We start from the raw sequence: 21,566 nt of genomic DNA on the forward strand, positions 1-21,566 counted from the left end.
TTTCAATTGTTTTATTAAATTATTCGCAGATATAGAAGATACTGCATATTTAACGCGCATAACACATTTTAATATACTACATTCAAAAATGAATATACAACAGAATTCACATTTATTTATTCATAGAAATCAGATTTTTCCAAATTATGTCATTCTCACCATCACTGCTAAAACAACATATTGCGGTTTCATTTTCAAAAAGTATTGGAAGATGCAACCAGTCTGTAACCAAGATGCGTCGCCAATCGATGGTTTCAACTGGTTCAGTCCAGGGAACTATTATGGGCGCTTTGAACAAAACAGAGTCAGTTAGTATTTTTATGGTATTAACCTATTAGAACGTATTTGAGGCTAAATAAGACACTATTTGAATCAGGATTAATGCCGACCATAAATAATTTAGTGTTGTTTTGATCTAATCACACGAGTGCGCGATCGCCTTTTTTTGATTTATTTTGTGTTGGGCAACTCGAATCGTGATGTCTAGCAACAGTTAAAGTAATGATTAGATTGTCTGACAGTAGGTGTAAAACTACGTGTCAACTGCTACATTTTAGGTGACCAACTACGTGTCAACTGCTACATTCTAGGTGACCAACTACGTTTCAACTGCTCCATTCTAGGTGACCAACTACGTGCCAACTGCTCCATTCTAGGTATCAAACTACGTGTCAACTGCTCCATTCTAGGTGACCAACTTCGTGTCAACTGCTACATTCTAGGTGTCAAACTACGTGTCAACTGCTACATTTTAGGTGACTAACTACGTTTCAACTGCTCCATTCTAGGTGACCAACTTCGTGTCAACTGCTACATTCTAGGTGTTCAACTTCGTGTCAACTGCTACATTCTAGGTGTTCAACTACGTTTCAACTGCTACATTTTAGGTGACCAACTACGTGTGAACTGCTACATTCTAGGTGTTAAACTACGTGTCAACTGCTCCATTCTAGGTGACCAGCTTCGTGTCAACTGCTACATTCTAGGTGTCAAACTACGTGTCAACTGCTACATTTTAGGTGACTAACTACGTTTCAACTGCTCCATTCTAGGTGACCAACTTCGTGTCAACTGCTACATTCTAGGTGTTCAACTTCGTGTCAACTGCTCCATTCTAGGTGACCAACTACGTGTCAACTGCTCCATTCTAGGTGTTCAACTTCGTGTCAACTGCTACATTCTAGATGACCAACTACGTGTCAACTGCTCCATTCTAGGTGACCAACTTTGTGTCAACTGCTACATTCTAGGTGTACAACTACGTGTCAACTGCTCCATTCTAGGTGACCAACTACGTGTCAACTGCTCCATTCTAGGTGACCAACTACGTTTCAACTGCTCCATTCTAGGTGACCAACTTCGTGTCAACTGCTCCATTCTAGGTGACCAACTTCGTGTCAACTGCTCCATTCTAGGTGTTCAACTTCGTGTCAACTGCTACATTCTAGATGACCAACTACGTGTCAACTGCTCCATTCTAGGTGACCAACTTTGTGTCAACTGCTACATTCTAGGTGTACAACTACGTGTCAACTGCTCCATTCTAGGTGACCAACTACGTGTCAACTGCTCCATTCTAGGTGACCAACTACGTTTCAACTGCTCCATTCTAGGTGACCAACTTCGTGTCAACTGCTACATTCTAGGTGTTCAACTTCGTGTCAACTGCTACATTCTAGGTAACCAACTACGTGTCAACTGCTCCATTCTAGGTGACCAACTTTGTGTCAACTGCTACATTCTAGGTGTACAACTACGTGTCAACTGCTCCATTCTAGGTGACCAACTACGTGTCAACTGCTCCATTCTAGGTGACCAACTACGTGTCAACTGCTACATTCTAGGTGTACAACTACGTGTCAACTGCTCCATTCTAGGTGACCAACTACGTGTCAACTGCTCCATTCTAGGTGACCAACTTCGTGTCAACTGCTACATTCTAGGTGTTCAACTTCGTGTCAACTGCTCCATTCTAGGTGACCAACTTCGTGTCAACTGCTACATTCTAGGTGTTCAACTTCGTGTCAACTGCTCCATTTTAGGTGTTCAACTTCGTGTCAACTGCTACATTCTAGGTGTTCAACTTCTTGTCAACTGCTACATTCTAGGTGCCAACTCGTGTCAACTGCTACATTCTAGGTGACCAACTTCGTGTCAACTGCTCCATTCTAGGTGAGCAACTACGTGTCAACTGCTCCATTCTAGGTGAGCAACTACGTGTCAACTGCTACATTCTAGGTGACCAACTTCGTGTCAACTGCTACATTCTATATGACCAACTTCGTGTCAACTGCTACATTCTATATGACCAACTTCGTGTCAACTGCTACATTCTAGGTGACCAACTACGTGTGTTAAGGTAGCGAGAAGGTTTTGTGACGTTTTTAAATAAAACATTCTCTGTCTGTTGTCTCGTTCAGAACAGTAATTTAGGTTATATATATCAAAAGACTAAGTATAGAGGTGCAAGTTCGCACAAACTGGACAGACATTGTTTACATAATGTGTCCTTGACTTCAAAAGTGTCCCCCTATTTTCTGTTGAAATTGGTTGCCGCATAATCTAAGAATACTTGTATTTATATTCTAGTATAAAGTTGTTAATATTTATATTATGCACATTACCAATCTGTTTTGCGGTTCTTTAGTGATAATGCCCTCACTTTAATCGTTGTTTTAACTTTCAATATCATTTTATCATCCGACGCTGGTGCAAAATTCACGTCGCAATTTTTCACTAGCTTGGGGGGGGGGGGGGGGGGGCTTAGAGAAGACATTATGGGATATTTCTAGTTCGTAGTATGGCCGTTTTCCAGTGTCGCTGCATGACGATATTTCATTCACTGACGGTAAGATGTGGCATTTAATTGTATTATTTGACAATAGGGTTGATACTAGAAACCGTGTACACTTGTATGTCAGCGATTGTGCTGTATACCGTATTTTCTATGCTCAACTTAAGTGCGTGTGATACCGGTAATCCGGGACTGTGGTGGTAACGGCTCAGAGATCAAACGCCTGTGATAGACTTTAAAATATGACACATCAGCATTAATCCTTACCACAACGAAAAGTTTCCAATTTATTCAATTCCATAAATTTCGTATAATAAATCAACCAGTAATAATTATCGAAAATTGTTTTTTGGAAAAGGAGTTTGGGGCTATCCGACAATCAACTGGCAACATCAAGTCTAGTCGCCAATTTTTGGATATGGTCAATTTACTTGCCACTTAGCTGTATGACTCATTTGAATCAAAATTACAATGTTTTGTGTTGGTCCTTCGTCCACAACTATGTCCACACCTCATCATCTCATTGGTCTTGTTTGAATAAAGTCAAAAAACGCTGACTTATAAATTTTACTTCTTTGCACTTCTGTGTCCTGTCCGTCAATCTGTCAGCTTACAGCTTCCAGTATAACTCAAACTTCATACATGCAATAATACAGTGACTTCATATATTTTGGGATGTATAATCATAATCTAAATTACGATGGCAACCATTTTAATGCCAAAAATTCATTAAAATCAAGCATGTCTGTCATTTCGGAACCAGATCTATAAAAATAAAACTCACATTTTATATAATGGGGATATTCATGCACATCCTATTGTTTCTCGGATCAGATTTAATATGGCCGTTTGGTGGCTGTTCCAGAGCTACATGTACCCCGGTATATCTCTGACATGCCTCGAGCAATCGTATTTCAAGCTTCACATCCACATATAAAACATGTTGCACATCGTGTACACATGCACTTCTACATGTATGTGTACTTAGATTGAAAATAGGCAGAGACTACCTATTTTGTTTGTTTGTTGGGATGGGATATTTATTTTATTTTATGTTGTGCATTTCTCTAATGATTGTTATATCTTTATGATTAAAAAAAATTCTGTATATGCCATTTTGCAAGTCAAGAAAAAAAGATTTTGTCCATGTAATATGAATCATGATAAAATAGTGTTTTTTTATTTTGATGCATTTTGAAAATTGTAATTTATTCCAGCATTTGGTTGCACCAAATTTAACTATAATATTGTGAAGCAATAGATGTTTTTGCGGTCACCCTGCTTTATGTGTGTATGTTTGTCCCACCATTATCTTGAGAACCAATTTTTGCATTTCATTGAAATTTGGTACATTTGGTGAAATTTTAAAGTTGAATCATCTATGGCGAGAGAAATAGAAGAAAAGCTTGTTGTACAATTAAATGTTTGCTTTATTCATTGATCGATTTAATTCTCAGACAAAATCCTGACTTTAAATTACACACATGTAAAACGAAAATAATTTTACAACAGTGAGTTTTTATGGTATTCAGTGCATTGCACTTGCATGGCTTCTCCTCATTGTCTGCCGTTTAGTGGTGCAGTTTCACTTCGGCAGAAGTTGGAAAAACAGACTGTAGCCGGACTCAGAATCTTTTATTGAATTATTAGTCCCCATTCGGACAAAGTCCGGAACTTATAATTTGGTCTCCGTCCATCCGTCCGTCTGTTCGGAGTCATATTTCAGAATCCTTTGAACCGATTTTGTTCATTCTTTGCATTTGCCTAGTACTTTATGTGGGACATATGCACATGCAGTGGTTTAGCAATTTGATGAAAAATGGCCAACTGGCAGCCATCTTGATTTTGTATGTTGTATTATAGTTTGGACATGCTTTGTCAGTTTTCATTCAAATTTGGTACATAGATTATACATGTTGAGACACATGTCCTCTGACCGTCTGCGCATCCGTTCGTCCATCTGTGCGTCGTCCGTCCGAGGTCATATTTCAGAATCCTTTTGGACCGATTCTGTTCATTCTTTGCATGTGCCTAGTTTATGTGGGACATAGGCACATGCAGTGGTTTAGCAATTCGATAAAAAATGGCCAACTGGCAGCCATCTTGATTTTTTGAAAATGTTGTATTTTGGACATGCTTTGTCAGTTTTCATTCAAATTTGGTACATAGATTATACATGTTGAGACACATGTCCTCTGACTGTCTGTGCATCCGTTCGTCCATCTGTGCATCATCCATCCGAGGTAATATTTCAGAATCTTTGGATCGATTCTGTTCATTCTTTGCATGCCTAGTACTTTATTTGGGACATACATGTATGCACATGCAAACATTTAGCGATACGATTCAAAATGGACATGATTTTGCATATACTTTATACATGTAAAGATACATGTCCATGACAATTTGTTTCAAAATCGATCAAAGATGGCTGATTGACAGCCATCTGACTTTTTGGCCTTACTACTATATTTCCAAGATTTATGTACCATTTTCATTCGTAATTGGCACATACATCAGACATGTCACTTTGTTTCATAATCAGATTAAAGATGGCCGAATAACGGCTGTTTTTATTTGCGACCATATTACGATATCTCTGTCACCCATGTAGCATTTTCATTGATATTTAGCATGTCATAAATGGATACATGTACATGTCAATTCAATTTGAAATTTGATCAAATTTAGCTGACTGCTTGTTTGAAATGTGATAACTTGGACATGCTTTCACTTGTGATCTATGTTTTTCTTTACTATGTCTTAAACCGGATGGTCATCACGCAACACATTTTCGAATTTGATGTAAATAAACAATCTGTTGTATTCGCCACTTGGGACTCAAGTTTCAAGGACATGCTCGCGACAACCCCTCCACTTTAATATGACGAGCACAAAGAGAACTTTCAAAAATTTAACAAGGACTGTGTCATTTTCAATGACTTGTTGATTAATGATTTATTATATTATTTTATTCTACAAATGTCCATTCCATCATCTCTAGTAGGAACACATTTTGTGTTCTTGTCTGGTAATTTAAAAAGACTAATATTGTGTATTTTCAGAAATGACTTTGTTTGAAGCTTTTTTTGCAAGACCAAATAATCAGTATGTTCGACAGCCTGATGTTAAAGATTATGATGAAGAAGTAAGTTGTCTGAACAATTTGTCTTTCGTAACTACATGTATAAATTAATTTTTAGTTTAATTGGCTCATTCTCAATGAAAATATATACGTGTAGATATTTTGACAACAAGATTATCAATATCATTGCACATTTTGTTTTTTTAAATTTGTTGACATATACTGTAGTTTCATTATGATTGCTTTTCGCATGATCAATCACTAGTGTGTCCATTATAGTTATTTTTTATGTATGTATGGCGGTCTAAAAACTAACTCTGCGACGCGATTGTGCGACTCGCCGAATGTTGATTATTGCACTCTGCAACAGGAAGGCAGTGTCACTCTGCGAAGAGCACGATTCCTATTGGTTGGTGGGTCGAACAGCGCAAATCCCAATGGTTGATGTTCACTGCATGTCTTATAAAAAATTAAGTTTTAAATGGTAAAAATGGTATGGTAAAAAAAGTGTGTAAACACTATGTACCGGCGACATGCCGCACTGTTCGGTGATCGGCAAGCACATGGAGGACACATTGTGGGACCAAACAAATGACACATGGTTTACGGTGATTAGAAAAATTAAATAGTGTAACGTGCACGTTGGTTTTGACTGCCTATTTACGGTGTAACGTTATCGCCATCTTAGAGTTGTAAGGCTTAGTCCCGACGACTATGCTCATTAGCATAGGCGTCAGCTTCAAAGCGAGTGGAACACAAAGTACTTTTCACATGTTTTTCATCGGAATAGCAACAGACTGCAAGCACGTCTAGATCATATTATGACCAACCTCGCGAAAGGGGTTCGAAAGGGGCGATTAGGCTGAAATATTTGCATCAACACAAAAGAGTTTCAACTACTTAACCGATGACGACACCGATACATGAGACCGTTGAGGGCCGCTGATCAGACGAGGAAGTGAGTACAGGAAATCTGTTGCTCGTCAACATCGGCCAAATAAACAAAGCCATTGTTTCTTTTTATGCAGAGAGCGTGCAACCATCTAATTTTACGTTGACACTGCTGTTTTTGTTTTCTATCTTCAGCAGTAGTTTCAATCCATTCACACAGCTTTACGTTTTTTCTCCCTTAATATTTTTAATAAAACGATATTGATTACCTAGAAACAGTTTGACCCACTACACGCTTTATTTGGGAATTCAAAGTGATAAATATAGTCATAACAAATTATACTTGCTAATGACAAAAAAAAGAACGTAATATCATGTGAAACGTACTTCGCGCTCTACTCGCTTTAAAGCTGCTGCCTATGCTAATGAGCATAGTTGCGGACGAAGCCTTACAACTTCAAGATGGGGTTAATGTTACCAGCTCCCTGATGTTACACCGTAATAAGGCAGCCAACACCAACGTGCATGTGTTTTGTAACCCCTTTCATCCCCTTCGGGAGATGTTATATATGTTAATAAATCATTGTTAAATACTTGCTGATTACCAAACCGTGCGGCATGTCGGCGAAATAAACATTTAAAACTAAACATTTCTATAAGGCATGCTGTGTACCCTTACATCGATCGACCATTGAGATTCACGCTTTTCGACCAACCAACCAATGGGAATCGTGCTCTTCGCAGAATGACACTGCGATCCTGTCGCAGAGTGCAATAATCGACATTCGGTGAGTCGCACAATCGCGTCACAGAGTTAGTTTTTAGACCCCCATACATACCTCTATTTTTTAATATTTTTTTTATCTTAAGTGGAATCTACAAAATAAGCTTCCAACACTTGAAAGTAGGCAAGCGTTTTCTAATTGATTATTTTGGTAAATGAAATTTGTAGTAAAGCCAGTAAAACAAGTTTTGAAGCAGCACAGTGTTGCATCGAAATATAGCAAAGCATACTTCTGCATTTTATGAAATAAATGACAAGGTTATGATAAAGCTGCAAGCTAAAACAAAGCTGACAGGAAAAAAATAAACCTTGGTTGACACTAACATGTATAAAGTGGAAATGCTAATATAAAGAAGAAAGTATATCAGTGGTTCTCTCTATCTGACCCAACCAGCACAACTCATGCTAAAGAGAGAGACAGGTGATAAGCTTGTCATCTCAAAATTGATTAATTAATTCTTGTAACCATAATGAGTTAATAGCATACTGGTAATAAAACATTGTGCAGATTAAGTGTTATAATACATGTATTAATCATTTTAATATAACACAGGTTTTTCTAGAAAAAAACTGCAAGAGGGCACACTGCAATTCAGCGGCACCACCAAAGGGGGGAGATAGGCTTCTCCCTACCAGGGTGTGGAGTTTTTGATAATTCTAAGTTAAAATAGAGCATTTTATTGCTTCCTTGGGTCCAATCCCTGAATATATTTCATAGCAGACGCTGATAGGGTTCTACCTTTAAAACAACCATATAGACAAGAAAAAAATGATGGTCTGAAACAAAAAACAAGACATTAAGACGTTGGTGATGAAACTAATGTGCATATTTGATTAGGTTTTGGTAAAAATCCATACATATTAATTACCTAATTTGCATAATGATTAGTCAATTTTCGGCTTTTCAACTGATATCCCAAGTATTAATTTAATCATCACATTTCAATAAAACTTGGTAGATATGTCATAGGAAACTGCACATGTGTCTCCAATTTCAAAGCTTTCTTTGATTCTAGACTTGATAGAACCATTTCATTGATAGTTGTGCTGTCTATGATTCACTATTTTATTGTGCTGGCCACAATTATTTGCAAGTTATTCTGTATTAACTTGATCTACAAATATTATTTATAATTTTTTGTAATAACTAATAAGGGCAGTTGATTATTAACTGATGCAAAGCATGTACTTTGTTCATTGCTGCAGCAACCACTCCCCTCAAAATTACTGATTTTTTTTATTTTTAATCACATACAAATAGGCTGTCACTTGTTTATATTTTTGCCAACCAGCATGCAATTGTCTGATAACAAATGTTGCTTACCATGAAGTTGTCTTATTACCAGAAACACAGAAATGTAATTTAATAAACAGCAGTCGTAATGCTATTATTACCTTGCCCGTATCATCAAAGATGGAAGGGAAAGATATATTGAGGGGAGAATGTCTGTCGTCGATGTTGTCGTCATCGTTGTTAATAATTGTCAATGTGTGCACAATAACTTCACTAATTCTATTCCAAACTTTATTAAACTCAGTCACCTAATTCGCCAATATAAAATCTTGCCTTAGTTCAAACGACAGATGACCTGTGTAATAAAATCATGCAAAAATTGTGAAAATCTGATAAAATATTTCGACTGTTTCTACTTGACTGATCACTGGTGATGCACATTCAAAGGTCACTGATCCCAGTGGGAATATGCATTGTTGTTTGTGTTCAATGAAGTAAATCATTTATCTTATAAAAATATCAATGGTAATGTACCGTAAAAACTCGTAAAAACTTCGACCAGTTTTAATTAGTTGGTTTTTTTGATAGTCGAATTTTTAGACTCACAAAATAATCAAAAATTCTAAAGTGGACGAAATTTTGGTAGAAATATTGGTCGTTTTGGAATAACATGGGAAGCTTTTTGGATTTCTTAAAAAGTATGGACAAATTTGTTTGCAATAACGTGCGGTACATGTTCAGCTAGGGGTCACGACCTACATGACCTAATTTACACAAGAGTGAAAAAAACAAGCACGTAGCGGCGTATAAATAAAGTTTATTAATAAGTTATAGACCTTAGAAAAGATTACATTTTGGGCGGTCAATGAAATTTGTAAATGTCCTTTTTTACAGTAGTCTTACAGTTATTGATAGAGTGCTACTGTCATTACAGTATCTGCAGTTGTTGTGTTAATAAATAAATAAAACTGTTATTGTTGGTATGAATTCATCATGATGTAAATCATTGAAAAAAATGCAACTTTATTTTATTCAAAACAATAAACTTTGATTGTAACTGTATCTCTTTTTGGAGGAAGTATATATAAATTATATATATATTGCGGATGTCGGTGAACACCTCGAACCACAGTCCCTCCACAAACAGCCTGTTCGTTCTGTCAATCTGTGTGAGGCTATTCTCACTGCCATCCAGTGCATTGGTTATGCGGATTAGCAAATGTCCAGGCGGATGTGTTTCACTCCGTCCCAAATGTGCGAGACTGGTATTACCAGACGCTGTCGTTTGGAAAATCACTGTGGTGAAATTGTGATTTTTGGCGGTGTCTACATGAGGGAAAATAAACTGCGAATAGGCATACGTCGCTTCAAAATACGCAAACCGGGAAGTCAAATAAGTGTTAAAGTTGGAAGCTTGCGAGCTTAGTTTCCGATTTATTCACTTACAAAATTTTTGTTTTATTCCATACCGAGTGTTTAAAATGCATGGGAGCTTGGCCGATGTAAAACGTACTCCGGGAAATAGACACCCCGCTCATTACAGCTCCCTGCGAGGACATTCTGCTTACATTCGAGAAATTTCTGTACTCGTTCTAGTAATAATCATACTGTATTCTTTGGTCGCCCACATCTGTAAATTTTGACTTATTTGACGGTGACACAAGTCAAGTGTCTAAGCAATCACATAACCAGATTCACGCAATGGGGGCTGTCCTTTGACCAGCAAAAACGTTGCATTTGGTTTTATTCTGGATCAACCTTTTTAAGAGCAAATACAGATTGTGATTGTTATTCGAATCGACTTTTTTTCAAAAGCAAATACAAACTCTGATGTTTTTTTATTAAATAATAAATTTCATAGATATAAAAATAAATGCATGTGACTTCAATGTTATTTTAGTTCATGCAAATTACGCATGGGCAAACCTGACCTCGCTCACACTCGATGAGTACAGGAGTACAGAAACCCGTAATCTGACAGAGTTGGTGCAAATTACCAAGAGCTCTGGAATATGAAAGTTAGGTCGAATTTTCAGAGTCGCTAAAACCGTCATTTCCGGGCAGGGTCGAAATTTCGGAGGTCGTAAAATTATGGAAACTTGCCAAAAACACCGGCGATCGAATTCCTAGAGAGGTCGAAATTTTAGAGTTTTTGCGGTATCTCCCAAATCCCATGGGAATACTAGACTGGGTTTCAAAGCCAACTCATATAGAGAATTTTTGCACAGTCTGATACACATTTGCAAACCTACCAATAAAATCTTTACAGAAAACAAGATGTCAGAAAATCAATATAAGCACTCCTATGAATTGGGTGCCAAACTTTTGATCAAGATCTGCAGTCAAAAGAAAATCTGTTAAGTCCAAAGTTATCAAAACAAAAACAACGCTAAAATACATAAAAAGCAAAAAGTTGCATCCACATTTTGAAAGAAAAATTGTACTCAAAAAGTAAAGTTCAAGCGACAAAAAAAAATGTTTTGTTGAAATGTATAAATTTTTAAAATTAAAATTCACAGGAATTTGTTTCAGCTATTAGAACAGAATGATATAGCTTTTATAATGTTAATTTAAAAATGTACTTCAAAAACAAAGATTGCAGTGTTTGAAAATGTAGATTCTTAGGAGGTAACAGTATTGTTGACTTCACTTTTCACTGGACACCAACCAACTGTTTGATTTGATTTACATTTACAAAGCAGATCTTGATAAATGTGAAATGATAGTTATTCCTAGAGGGTGTTTTTTTTAGCTCCGCTGTCGACTTTGTCGAGCGGAGCTTATCATATGAGTGATTGTCCGGCGTCCGGCGTCGTCCGTGTCAATGTTTTACTTTTTTGACTTCTTTTTGAAAACTATAAGCCTGAATGCTTTGATACTTGGTGTATATGTACCTTGGGTAGAGCTCTCTCAGATTTGTTCATTTTGTAATGATATCTTCAGTTCTCTAACTTTGGTGAATATTTTTGTCATTTTTAGTAAAAAGTGATATTTTCGACTTCTTGTTAAAAACCGCAAGTCCAATTGCTTTGATATTACATATATAGGTACTACATGTGGACCTCTCTCAGATTTGTTCATTTTGTAATGATATCTTCAATTCTCTAATTTTGGTGAATATTTTTGTCATTTTTGGTAAAAAGTGATATTTTCGACTTCTTGTTAAAAACCACAAGTCTGATTGCTTTGATATTACATATATAGGTACTACATGTGGACCTCTCTCAGATTTGTTCATTTTGTAATGATATCTTCAATTCTCTAATTTTGGTGAATATTTTTGTCATTTTTGGTAAAAAGTGATATTTTCGACTTCTTGTTAAAAACTACAAGTCCAATTGCTTTGATATTACATATATAGGTACTACATGTGGACCACTCTGAGATTTGTTCATTTCATGATGATATCTTCAATTCTCTAATTTTGATGAATATTTTTGCCATTTTTGGTAAAAAGTGATATTTTCGACTTCTTGTTGAAAATCGCAAGTCTGATTGTTTTTATATTACATATATAGGTCCTACATGTGGACGACTTTCAGATTTGATAATTTTGTGGTGATATCTTCAATTATGTAATTTTGATGAAAGTTTTTGTCATTTTTAGTGAAAAGTGATATTTTTAAATTCTTGATGAAAACAGCAAGTCCCATTGCTTTGACACTATACATATTGTTCATTTTCTAATGATATCTTCTGTTCTTTCATTGAAATGTGCATTGCTAACAGCGGAGCTATCTCAGCCATCAGGCTGCTTGTTTATTTTTCAAACAATACAGTAGTCACATATGATAAGGCAGTTCATATTTGTCTCAGTGAATCATTAATTTTTGACAGACACCTGTACAAATTACTTGGACAAAAGCCAGCTAAGATATTCTGTTATCTTTTATGAATTTATTCGTGTCTAAGTGCAGCACTTTTTTTCAGAGATGAAGCATTTGTTTTTATACTAAAATATCAGAATTTCTTTGAATAAAGCTTAAAATAATTAAACAAATTAGACATCAATTTTTTTGTAAGATATTTATATTATTAAGAGCATTCCCACTGCTGTTTCATTCAAAAAACTTGTTTTAATTCAAAATTGATTATGACAATGCATATTCATATTTAACCCTTAACATGCTTCAATTTATCTGACCATAACGTTCCCCCCACTGCATTCTTTTCAAAAAAAATAAGACAGACAGTCACTATGGATTCAATAATCGTAACTTTTTTATTTGCCATGCAAAAGTCAATAATGTGATATGTAAACATATCTAGAAAAAACAGTCTTTCATAATATTGTATTGTTATGACCACTTATAGATTTTGTGGTATACATTTTGGGTATATAAAAACAACAGTTTTAGTAAAATTTAAATGAAAATATTATTCTTCTATTATTTAATATTTATAAGTCAGATGGCTATCATTTATCTGAGGAATTTGTTGATATTCTGAAAGTATGCATTTAGAAAAAAAAATTCGGACCATATATACATAAATTAGCATATCATTTGCATATCATTTAGCACCAATGAATGACATTTTGTAAAAAAGACTACCTAAATAAGTCGTTATAGTGAATGAAATAACCAACACTTGGATTTGCAGTTTGTGATCATCAAACAGTTGCCACTCCTTATTGATGTAATTTACACAAATTTGGGACTTTATTTTGATGTAATAATGATTGTTTTTGGTAAAAAAAAATTAAGACAGAAATTATGTAAATGTCCACGAAAAAAAACTCATGGAAGTAAAATATATAAAATATTGAACAAAACTGTAAATATATTATATGAAGAATGTGATATTTTGATAACAAAAATTGCATTGTAATAAATAAATTTGCATATCATTAGCATATCCATTAGCACCAACAACAGCTGTTTGATGAAAAACACATTTGAATGCAAAAGCTGTAAGCATTCAATACATCGCAATTTAGGGGGAAAATCTCCATTTTGTTTACGAAAGCTGTGAAAAGCATTCATGGATAATTATTTATTTACAATTGCAACTAGATCAATTTATTTGTAGTAGTTGCTTGTGTTTTCAAATATGTGTATATATAATAAACAAGCTAATGAGCTTCAGCATGCAGTAGTGAAAATTAGAGAATTGCAGGCAAGTCAAGACAAAATTTCCAAATTATTCAATAAAAATTCAGACCACAGATGCACACAATACTAAGTGAGTAACGAATTAGGTATCAAAATGGAAATCTGCTGGATCTACTGCATCAAAGTGACATCTGCTGTGATAAATCTCAAAGCATGGGTATGTACATAAGGCGACTTCACACTTGCGGCACCACACACGACTCTCTTGTGGACGCTTGCCATCTTGATGCTTTTTGTAGTAGGCTCTGTGAACTACACACTGGCGAGTTGGGTTTTGTTTTTTACTACCAGGGAAAGCAGGGATGGGTGAGGGGAAGTGGCGTTCTTCGAGTCGCCTTAGTGGCTGACCAACTGATCTTCGCCCTTTCGGTGCTGGGATGGGAGCAGTGGTTGCACTAGAAACAAGATCATGAACAATGGATAAACAAAATTTAGCGTGAGTTAGCTTCTTGGCACTGAACTTCCTGTGAAGGATGTAGGCATTAGTGACAAGAAGAGCTATCATGTGGAAAAAAAGCTTGATATACCACTTTGAACGTCGGCGATGCATTGTGTACGATCTGATCATCTGGTCTGAAAGATCCACACCTCCCATATTTTTGTTGTAATCAACAACACACAAAGGCTTCACAATTGGTTCTCCGGATCCCCTGGATAGGCCAACAAATTTCCAAATTGGCATGTGTACTGATGACAACATAGAACATCACGCTTGTCTTTCCATTTCATCGCCAAGACTCCATTTCTCTGACTGTAAATGACTTCACCTTGTCGCAATGGCAATTTCAGGGCTGCAGGCATTTCTTTTCTATTCATTCTAGCTGTACCAACTAACATTGTATCTTCAGCTTTTAGATAGTCAATAAGCGTAGGACTGGTGTAGTAATTGTCCATGTACAGTTTGTATCCCTTGTTCAGCAAACTACCTTTTCTCATCAGCCCCATTACTACATTGAAAGTATGGCCTTCATTTTCACTTTCTATTGTATCAGGGTTAGGGGTGTAATTTTTCCCAGTATATATATCAAAAACAGAAGTGTACCCACTTGATGATTCTGACACCATGTATGATTTCAAACCAAAACGATCTGGTTTACTTGGAATGTACTGCCTGAAGTGAATATTTCCTCTCCATGGCACCATTCCTTCATCAAGACTGATACACTGCTCACATGTATAAACTTCCGACAAATGGCGTGTTATGGTGTCATACAGAGGTCGGATTTTGAAGAGAGGGTCATATCCGGCTTCACCGCGAACGACGTAGGCAGCATTATCATTGAAGTGCAGAAATTTTAAAATGAGCTTGAATCTATCCCTTGGCATCATGCTACGATAAAAAGGCGTCGAAATTATCGGATTTAGGCTCCAATAATCATCAAGATCGTTTTTATGGAGCATCGACATAGCGATTGTCATGGCAAGAAAAATCTTCATCTCGTCTATGTTTACATTCTTCCACTTCCGGAGTCTGGAGTGCGGTTCCAAGTTTTCATTGTTGCGTGCAAGATGACCATTTGCGTACGAATTTGTCTGGTCAACAATACTGATAATGTCCTCATCTTTAATAAATAACTTGACAAAATCTAATGCGGTTGCGTTTTCCGGCAATTGAACATTGAGTCCCGGAACACCGGTGAACGGCGGTACCAAAATGTCGTCGCCACTTGCTTTCGATGACCAACCAACTTCCACTCCAGAATTGTCAATCTCCCACTCGGTATCATCTTTCGGAATATCACCAAAATCGATCTCTTCCGCAGTAAAACCTTCAAATTCGTATTCAGAATCAGAATCGGCAAATATCTCATCCCATACAGCTTGTATTTCAGGGTCATTGAAATGCAAATTTGGCGTCGCCATTTTGATTTCATATGTTTTTCGGCTTTATTGATGATGTACTCCACATATACGTCATTCAAAACAACGCAATTTCTCAGAGGGTCGTTTACGATTATTCTCGTACTTTGCTGTGGGATTCAGACGCGCTATTATGAGTATTCTCGTACATCGTGTCTTGAGGGTTAAACAAACTATGATAAAGGAATAACATTATATAGCAAAGGGTAAAGTCACCAGAGTTCAACTATGTTTTTATCTTCAGGTACGAATACATTGTTATAGCCAACCAGTTACTGTGCACACATACATGCACAAAATGTAAACCAGTATGGCAGCATATAACCCCCCCCCCATAATCAGATAATCAGTTCTAATAATCAATGCCTTTAAAATTTCTTAAATCATGTAAAAGTGATTGCTTCCAATCATGCAGATATTCATAGCATCATTCAATTTATGAATTTGTTTGACATATACTCTTTTCTTTCAAAGGCGTAATTTTGCTCAACTACTCTCTCCTTCTTTTTCTATCTAGTTACTCTTGCCAGTGTTCAAAGTCATGTTTGAAGAAAGTAAATAAATGTGTTCTTACCAAATGAACAAAGTTTGCTGTAGAAAGAATACCATAACGAAAAACTACAACACAACCATGCAAAGCAGTTGTAAGTTTCCATTAGAATCAATTTCAAATATCTTAATATGAATAATTAAAGCCACAAGTTGTATCAGTTGGACCCAAGCTTTCAGGCATCTGTTTCATAATTAATGAGGTCACATGTTGCCATATTTTCACCATGCTAAATACTTAAAATCTATTATTTATCATGGCATGTCAGTCTATTAAGACTGGATGGGGACTAAATCAGTGACAATGAATTGTTCTGTTGAAGTTGTTTGTCCTTACATTAGTGCTGTGTTTAACAGTGAAAAACTCAAAGATTGAATTAAAGTACATATCATACAGAAAATGTACTGTTTCAGGTTTTATATGCTCTACTGTTAAAGATGCACTTTTGATACAAGTACAGTATACATATTTAAAAAGGTTGAAATATTTGTAATTCAGAATATGGACAGAAGCATTCCATTGCATACTGAGTGAAAGCCGATTTCATTTTGAATTAATGCCATATATGTAAAACACATGTTTCCATCTATTTGGAATTTCAAGCATTTTATTTTCTCCATAGGAATACATACAAAATGAAAACAAATATGGGAAACATTTTGTTGCTAAATCCTTCTACAAATTACATACAAATTGCAAAACCACCTAATTAGGCACAAAGACTTTATAAAAAAGTACATTGTTCAATTCAACATATTGTAAAAGGAAACCCTTAATTTTGTATGGTTATAGCAGTGACTGCATACACATACCAGTAAGAATATGTGACAGCTGTTATGAAATATGATTAGTAAAATTATTCTGCCTGTTACTACAATGGGGCATGTATGCATGAATGATTGAAAAGTGTCTTGTGTGGAAATTACAAAAAATGTTTGAAAAGAAAATTGTATGTAGGAAGCAAGATCTATAAAGAACCTCAGAGATCTTTTTTTCAATGCCTTCTCCCCAATATGTGTATAAAGATATTTGAAAAGGCTATTCTTTTGTTTCAGGGTTCAGAACAACTCCTCCTTCAACTGGAGAGAAAAATATATTTTGCTGAAGAGAATGACGGAAAGGTATTTAATTTTGTATAATATGCATCATTTATTCAATGCTAGATTATTAACTATTATATCCAAGCATCAATGTATCATTTTGTAGGTTGATTGAAAACTTGCCAATGAAAATTTCTGATAATGTCTCCCAGTGTAAAATTGTTTTTGTCATTGCATACTCTTGTAAATGTTCACATTTGGGGTGTATTTCTTTTTTTATTTGCAACTGTATTCTTGTTTGTGCTACTGCTTGTTACGTGATATATTTATGATACATGTACTATTTTATTTTTCAATTTTTTTGAGGTGTGTACAAGATTTTTGTGTACACCCCCCCCAATTGTAATGATGGAGGAAGTGATTGATTCACCAATGTAATGAGTTACTTTTTTATTTTAGCCCAGGTTTAGAGTAAGGAAAATGTTTATTAAGCAAAAATTTATTACATGTTGCAAGGTGTTCAATGCATGTTGATTATAATATATTTATTGCATTTATACTATACCACAGGGAAGCTTATAATAGTTTCACTATGTTATTTTTCATAAAACGTACCTATGTATTTATAATAGATGTTACTGCCTTATTTACAGTTTTGCAACCAGATTTGTGCAAGATTTCTTGCTTAAAGAAGCAATAGCATTTCTAGTGGCAAGAAAGAATGGTATATCATTAAAAACAGCTGATGAGCTTTGCCAGCAAACAGAGATGCTAAAAAGATAAGGTACATGTAACTACATGTAAATACAAATCTGCTTGAATTCTATTGTATCTTATACCAACACTTGAGAGAATGCATTAACAAAATTATCTCTGTTTTGTCATCAGGTGGGAAAAGCCAGACTTCAATAGCTTCATTAGACATTACCACAATCCATGAAAAAATAATTATTTTTGGGAGTGATAGAATTATTAGAAGAAAAACATAAATTATCAGAAATGCATTTTGAGTGGTTGAATTATAAGATTATAATTCTAGTAACTAAACTGCAGGATTGGAAACGAAGAAGAGATTGCAACAGACGTTAGCGTTACATGTACCATCCACAGAGTTTGTCAAGTTTTGAGAACAATGTATTTGTTTATTCATGCCACTGTAACAACCATGTGCTGTGAAAAAAAATTGAATAAAAGTTGTAATGTGCAATAAAAATAATAAACACTTACACTTGCTCAATCTTTTTCTCATACATTTTATTGGTACCACTCATCTCATTTTGCAGGAGTTGGGTGGCCCTGAGAATGACTTCAAAAGTGTCCCCATAACTTCAAAAGTGTCCCATAATATATATAATTTAATAATTTGCATTTATGTCACCATTAGTTGGTCATGAATTTAACAAATTAATATGACCTCAAAAGTGTCCCCATGTCTTCAATAGTGTCCTTTAATATTTTTAATTTAATAATTTGCATTTATGTCATCATGACTTGTTCATGAATATAACAAATTAATTATACCTCAAAAGTGTCCCCATGTCTTCAAAAGTGTTCTTTTAATATTTTTAAATTAATAATTTGCTTTTATGTCACCATTAATTGTTAATGAATATAACAAATTAATATGACCTCAAAAGTGTCCCCATGTCTTCAATAGTGTCCTTTAATATTTTTAATTTAATAATTTGCATTTATGTCACCATTACTTGTTCATGAATATAACAATATGACCTCAAAAGTGTCCCCATGTCTTCAAAAGTGTCCTTTAATATTTTTAAATTAATAATTTGCTTTTATGTCACCATTAATTGTTAATGAATATAACAAATTAATATGACCTCAAAAGTGTCGCTTATATTTTTAATTTAATAATTTGCATTTATGTCGCCATTACTTGGTCATGAATATAACAAATTAAAAATGACCTCAAAAGTGTCCCCATGTCTTCAAAAGTGTCCCTTAATATATATAATTTAATAATTTGCATTTATGTCACCATTACTTGGTCATGAATATAACAAATTAATATGACCTCAAAAGTGTCCCCATGTCTTCAAAAGTGTCCCTTAATATATATAATTTAATAATTTGCATTTATGTCACAATTACTTGTTAATGAATATAAAAAATTAATATGACTTCAAAAGTGTCCCCTGATATTTTTAATTTAATAATTTGCATTCATGGTACAATTAGTTGTTTGTGAATATAACAAATTAATACGACTTCAAAAGTGTCCTGTGTCTTCAAAAGTGTCCCTTAATATATATAATTTAATAATTTGCATTTATGTCACCATTACTTGTTCATGAATATAACAAATTAATATGACCTGAAAAGTGTCCCCATGTCTTCAAAAGTGTCTTTTAATATATATAATTTAATAGTTTGCATTTATGTCACTATTAGTTGGTCATGAATTTAACAAATTAATATGACCTCAAAAGTGTCCCCATGTCTTCAATAGTGTCCTTTAATATTTTTAATTTAATAATTTGCATTTATGTCACAATTACTTGTTAATGAATATAAAAAATTAATATGACTTCAAAAGTGTCCCCTGATATTTTTAATTTAATAATTTGCATTCATGGTACAATTAGTTTGTGAATATAACAAATTAATATGACCTCAAAAGTGTCCCCATGTCTTCAAAAGTGTCCCTTAATATATAGTTTAATAATTTGCATTTATGTCACCATTACTTGTTCATGATTATAACAAATTAATATGACCTCAAAAGTGTCCCCATGTCTTCAAAAGTGTCCCTTAATATATATAGTTTAATAATTTGCATTTATGTCACCATTACTTGGTCATGAATATAACAAATTAATATGATCTCAAAAGTGTCCCCATGTCTTCAAAAGTGTCCTTTAATATTTTTAATTTAATAATTTGCATTTACGTCACTATTACTTGGTCATGAATATAACAAATTAATATGACCTCAAAAGTGTCCCCATGTCTTCAAAAGTGTCCCTTAATATATATAATTTAATAATTTGCATTTATGTCACCATTACTTGGTCATAAATATAACAAATTAATATGACTTCAAAAGTGTCCCCTGATATTTTTAATTTAATAATTTGCATTCATGGTACAATTAGTTGTTTGTGAATATAACAAATTAATATGACTTCAAAAGTGTCCCCATGTCTTCAAAAGTGTCCCTTAATATATATAATTTAATAATTTGCATTTATGTCACCATTACTTGGTCATAAATATAACAAATTAATATGACTTCAAAAGTGTCCCCTGATATTTTTAATTTAATAATTTGCATTCATGGTACAATTAGTTGTTTGTGAATATAACAAATTAATATGACCTCAAAAGTGTCCCTTATATTTTTAATTTAATAATTTGCATTTACGTCACTATTACTTGGTCATGAATATAACAAATTAATTTGACCTCAAAAGTGTCCCCATGTCTTCAAAAGTGTCCCTTACTATATATAATTTAATAATTTGCATTTACGTCACCATTACTTGTTCATGATTATAACAAATTAATATGACCTCAAAAGTGTCCCCATGTCTTCAAAAGTGTCCCTTAATATATATAGTTTAATAATTTGCATTTATGTCACCTTTACTTGTTCATGAATATAACAAATTAATATGACTTCAAAAGTGTCCCCATGTCTTCAAAAGTGTTCTTTAATAGTTTTAATTTGATAATTTGCATTTATGTCACCATTACTTGTTCATGAATATAACAAATTAATATGACCTGAAAAGTGTCCCCATGTCTTCAAAAGTGTCTTTTAATATATATAATTTAATAGTTTGCATTTATGTCACTATTAGTTGGTCATGAATTTAACAAATTAATATGACCTCAAAAGTGTCCCCATGTCTTCAAAAGTGTCCCTTAATATATATAGTTTAATAATTTGCATTTATGTCACCATTACTTGTTCATGAATATAACAAATTAATATGACTTCAAAAGTGTCCCCATGTCTTCAAAAGTGTTCTTTAATAGTTTTAATTTGATAATTTGCATATATGTCAACAATACTTGTTCATGAATATAACAAATTAATATGACTTCAAAAGAGTCACTTAATATTTTAATTTAATTATTTGCATTTATTTTGCACGCACTAGAAATACATATATGAACTAATTTTCATCACACTTTCAAATTAGCCTCAGTCACTAAATCTTAACAATCTCTAAACGAAACTTTAATATGTT

The 21,566-nt window shown here is 34.3% G+C and overlaps 1 long non-coding RNA gene across 3 annotated transcripts; it reads left to right on the top strand.

Annotated features, from left to right (window-relative positions):
- The first annotated feature begins 2,761 nt into the window (after window positions 1-2,761).
- Window positions 2,762-18,572, top strand: LOC146729497 (uncharacterized). Of its 3 annotated transcripts, none has more exons than XR_014928222.1 (6): window positions 2,762-2,848; window positions 5,860-5,942; window positions 16,280-16,406; window positions 17,368-17,433; window positions 18,006-18,136; window positions 18,241-18,572. It is a non-coding gene; the product is annotated as an uncharacterized LOC146729497 (long non-coding RNA). The 3 variants fall into 3 exon arrangements; XR_014928223.1 differs by having other exon boundaries at window positions 17,375-17,433; XR_014928221.1 differs by lacking the exon at window positions 16,280-16,406.
- Window positions 18,573-21,566: the final 2,994 nt, after the last annotated feature.

This window comes from Saccoglossus kowalevskii, chromosome 22 (genome assembly GCF_978046115.1).
Source record: "Saccoglossus kowalevskii chromosome 22, keSacKowa6.1, whole genome shotgun sequence".
Lineage (NCBI taxonomy): Eukaryota > Metazoa > Hemichordata > Enteropneusta > Harrimaniidae > Saccoglossus > Saccoglossus kowalevskii.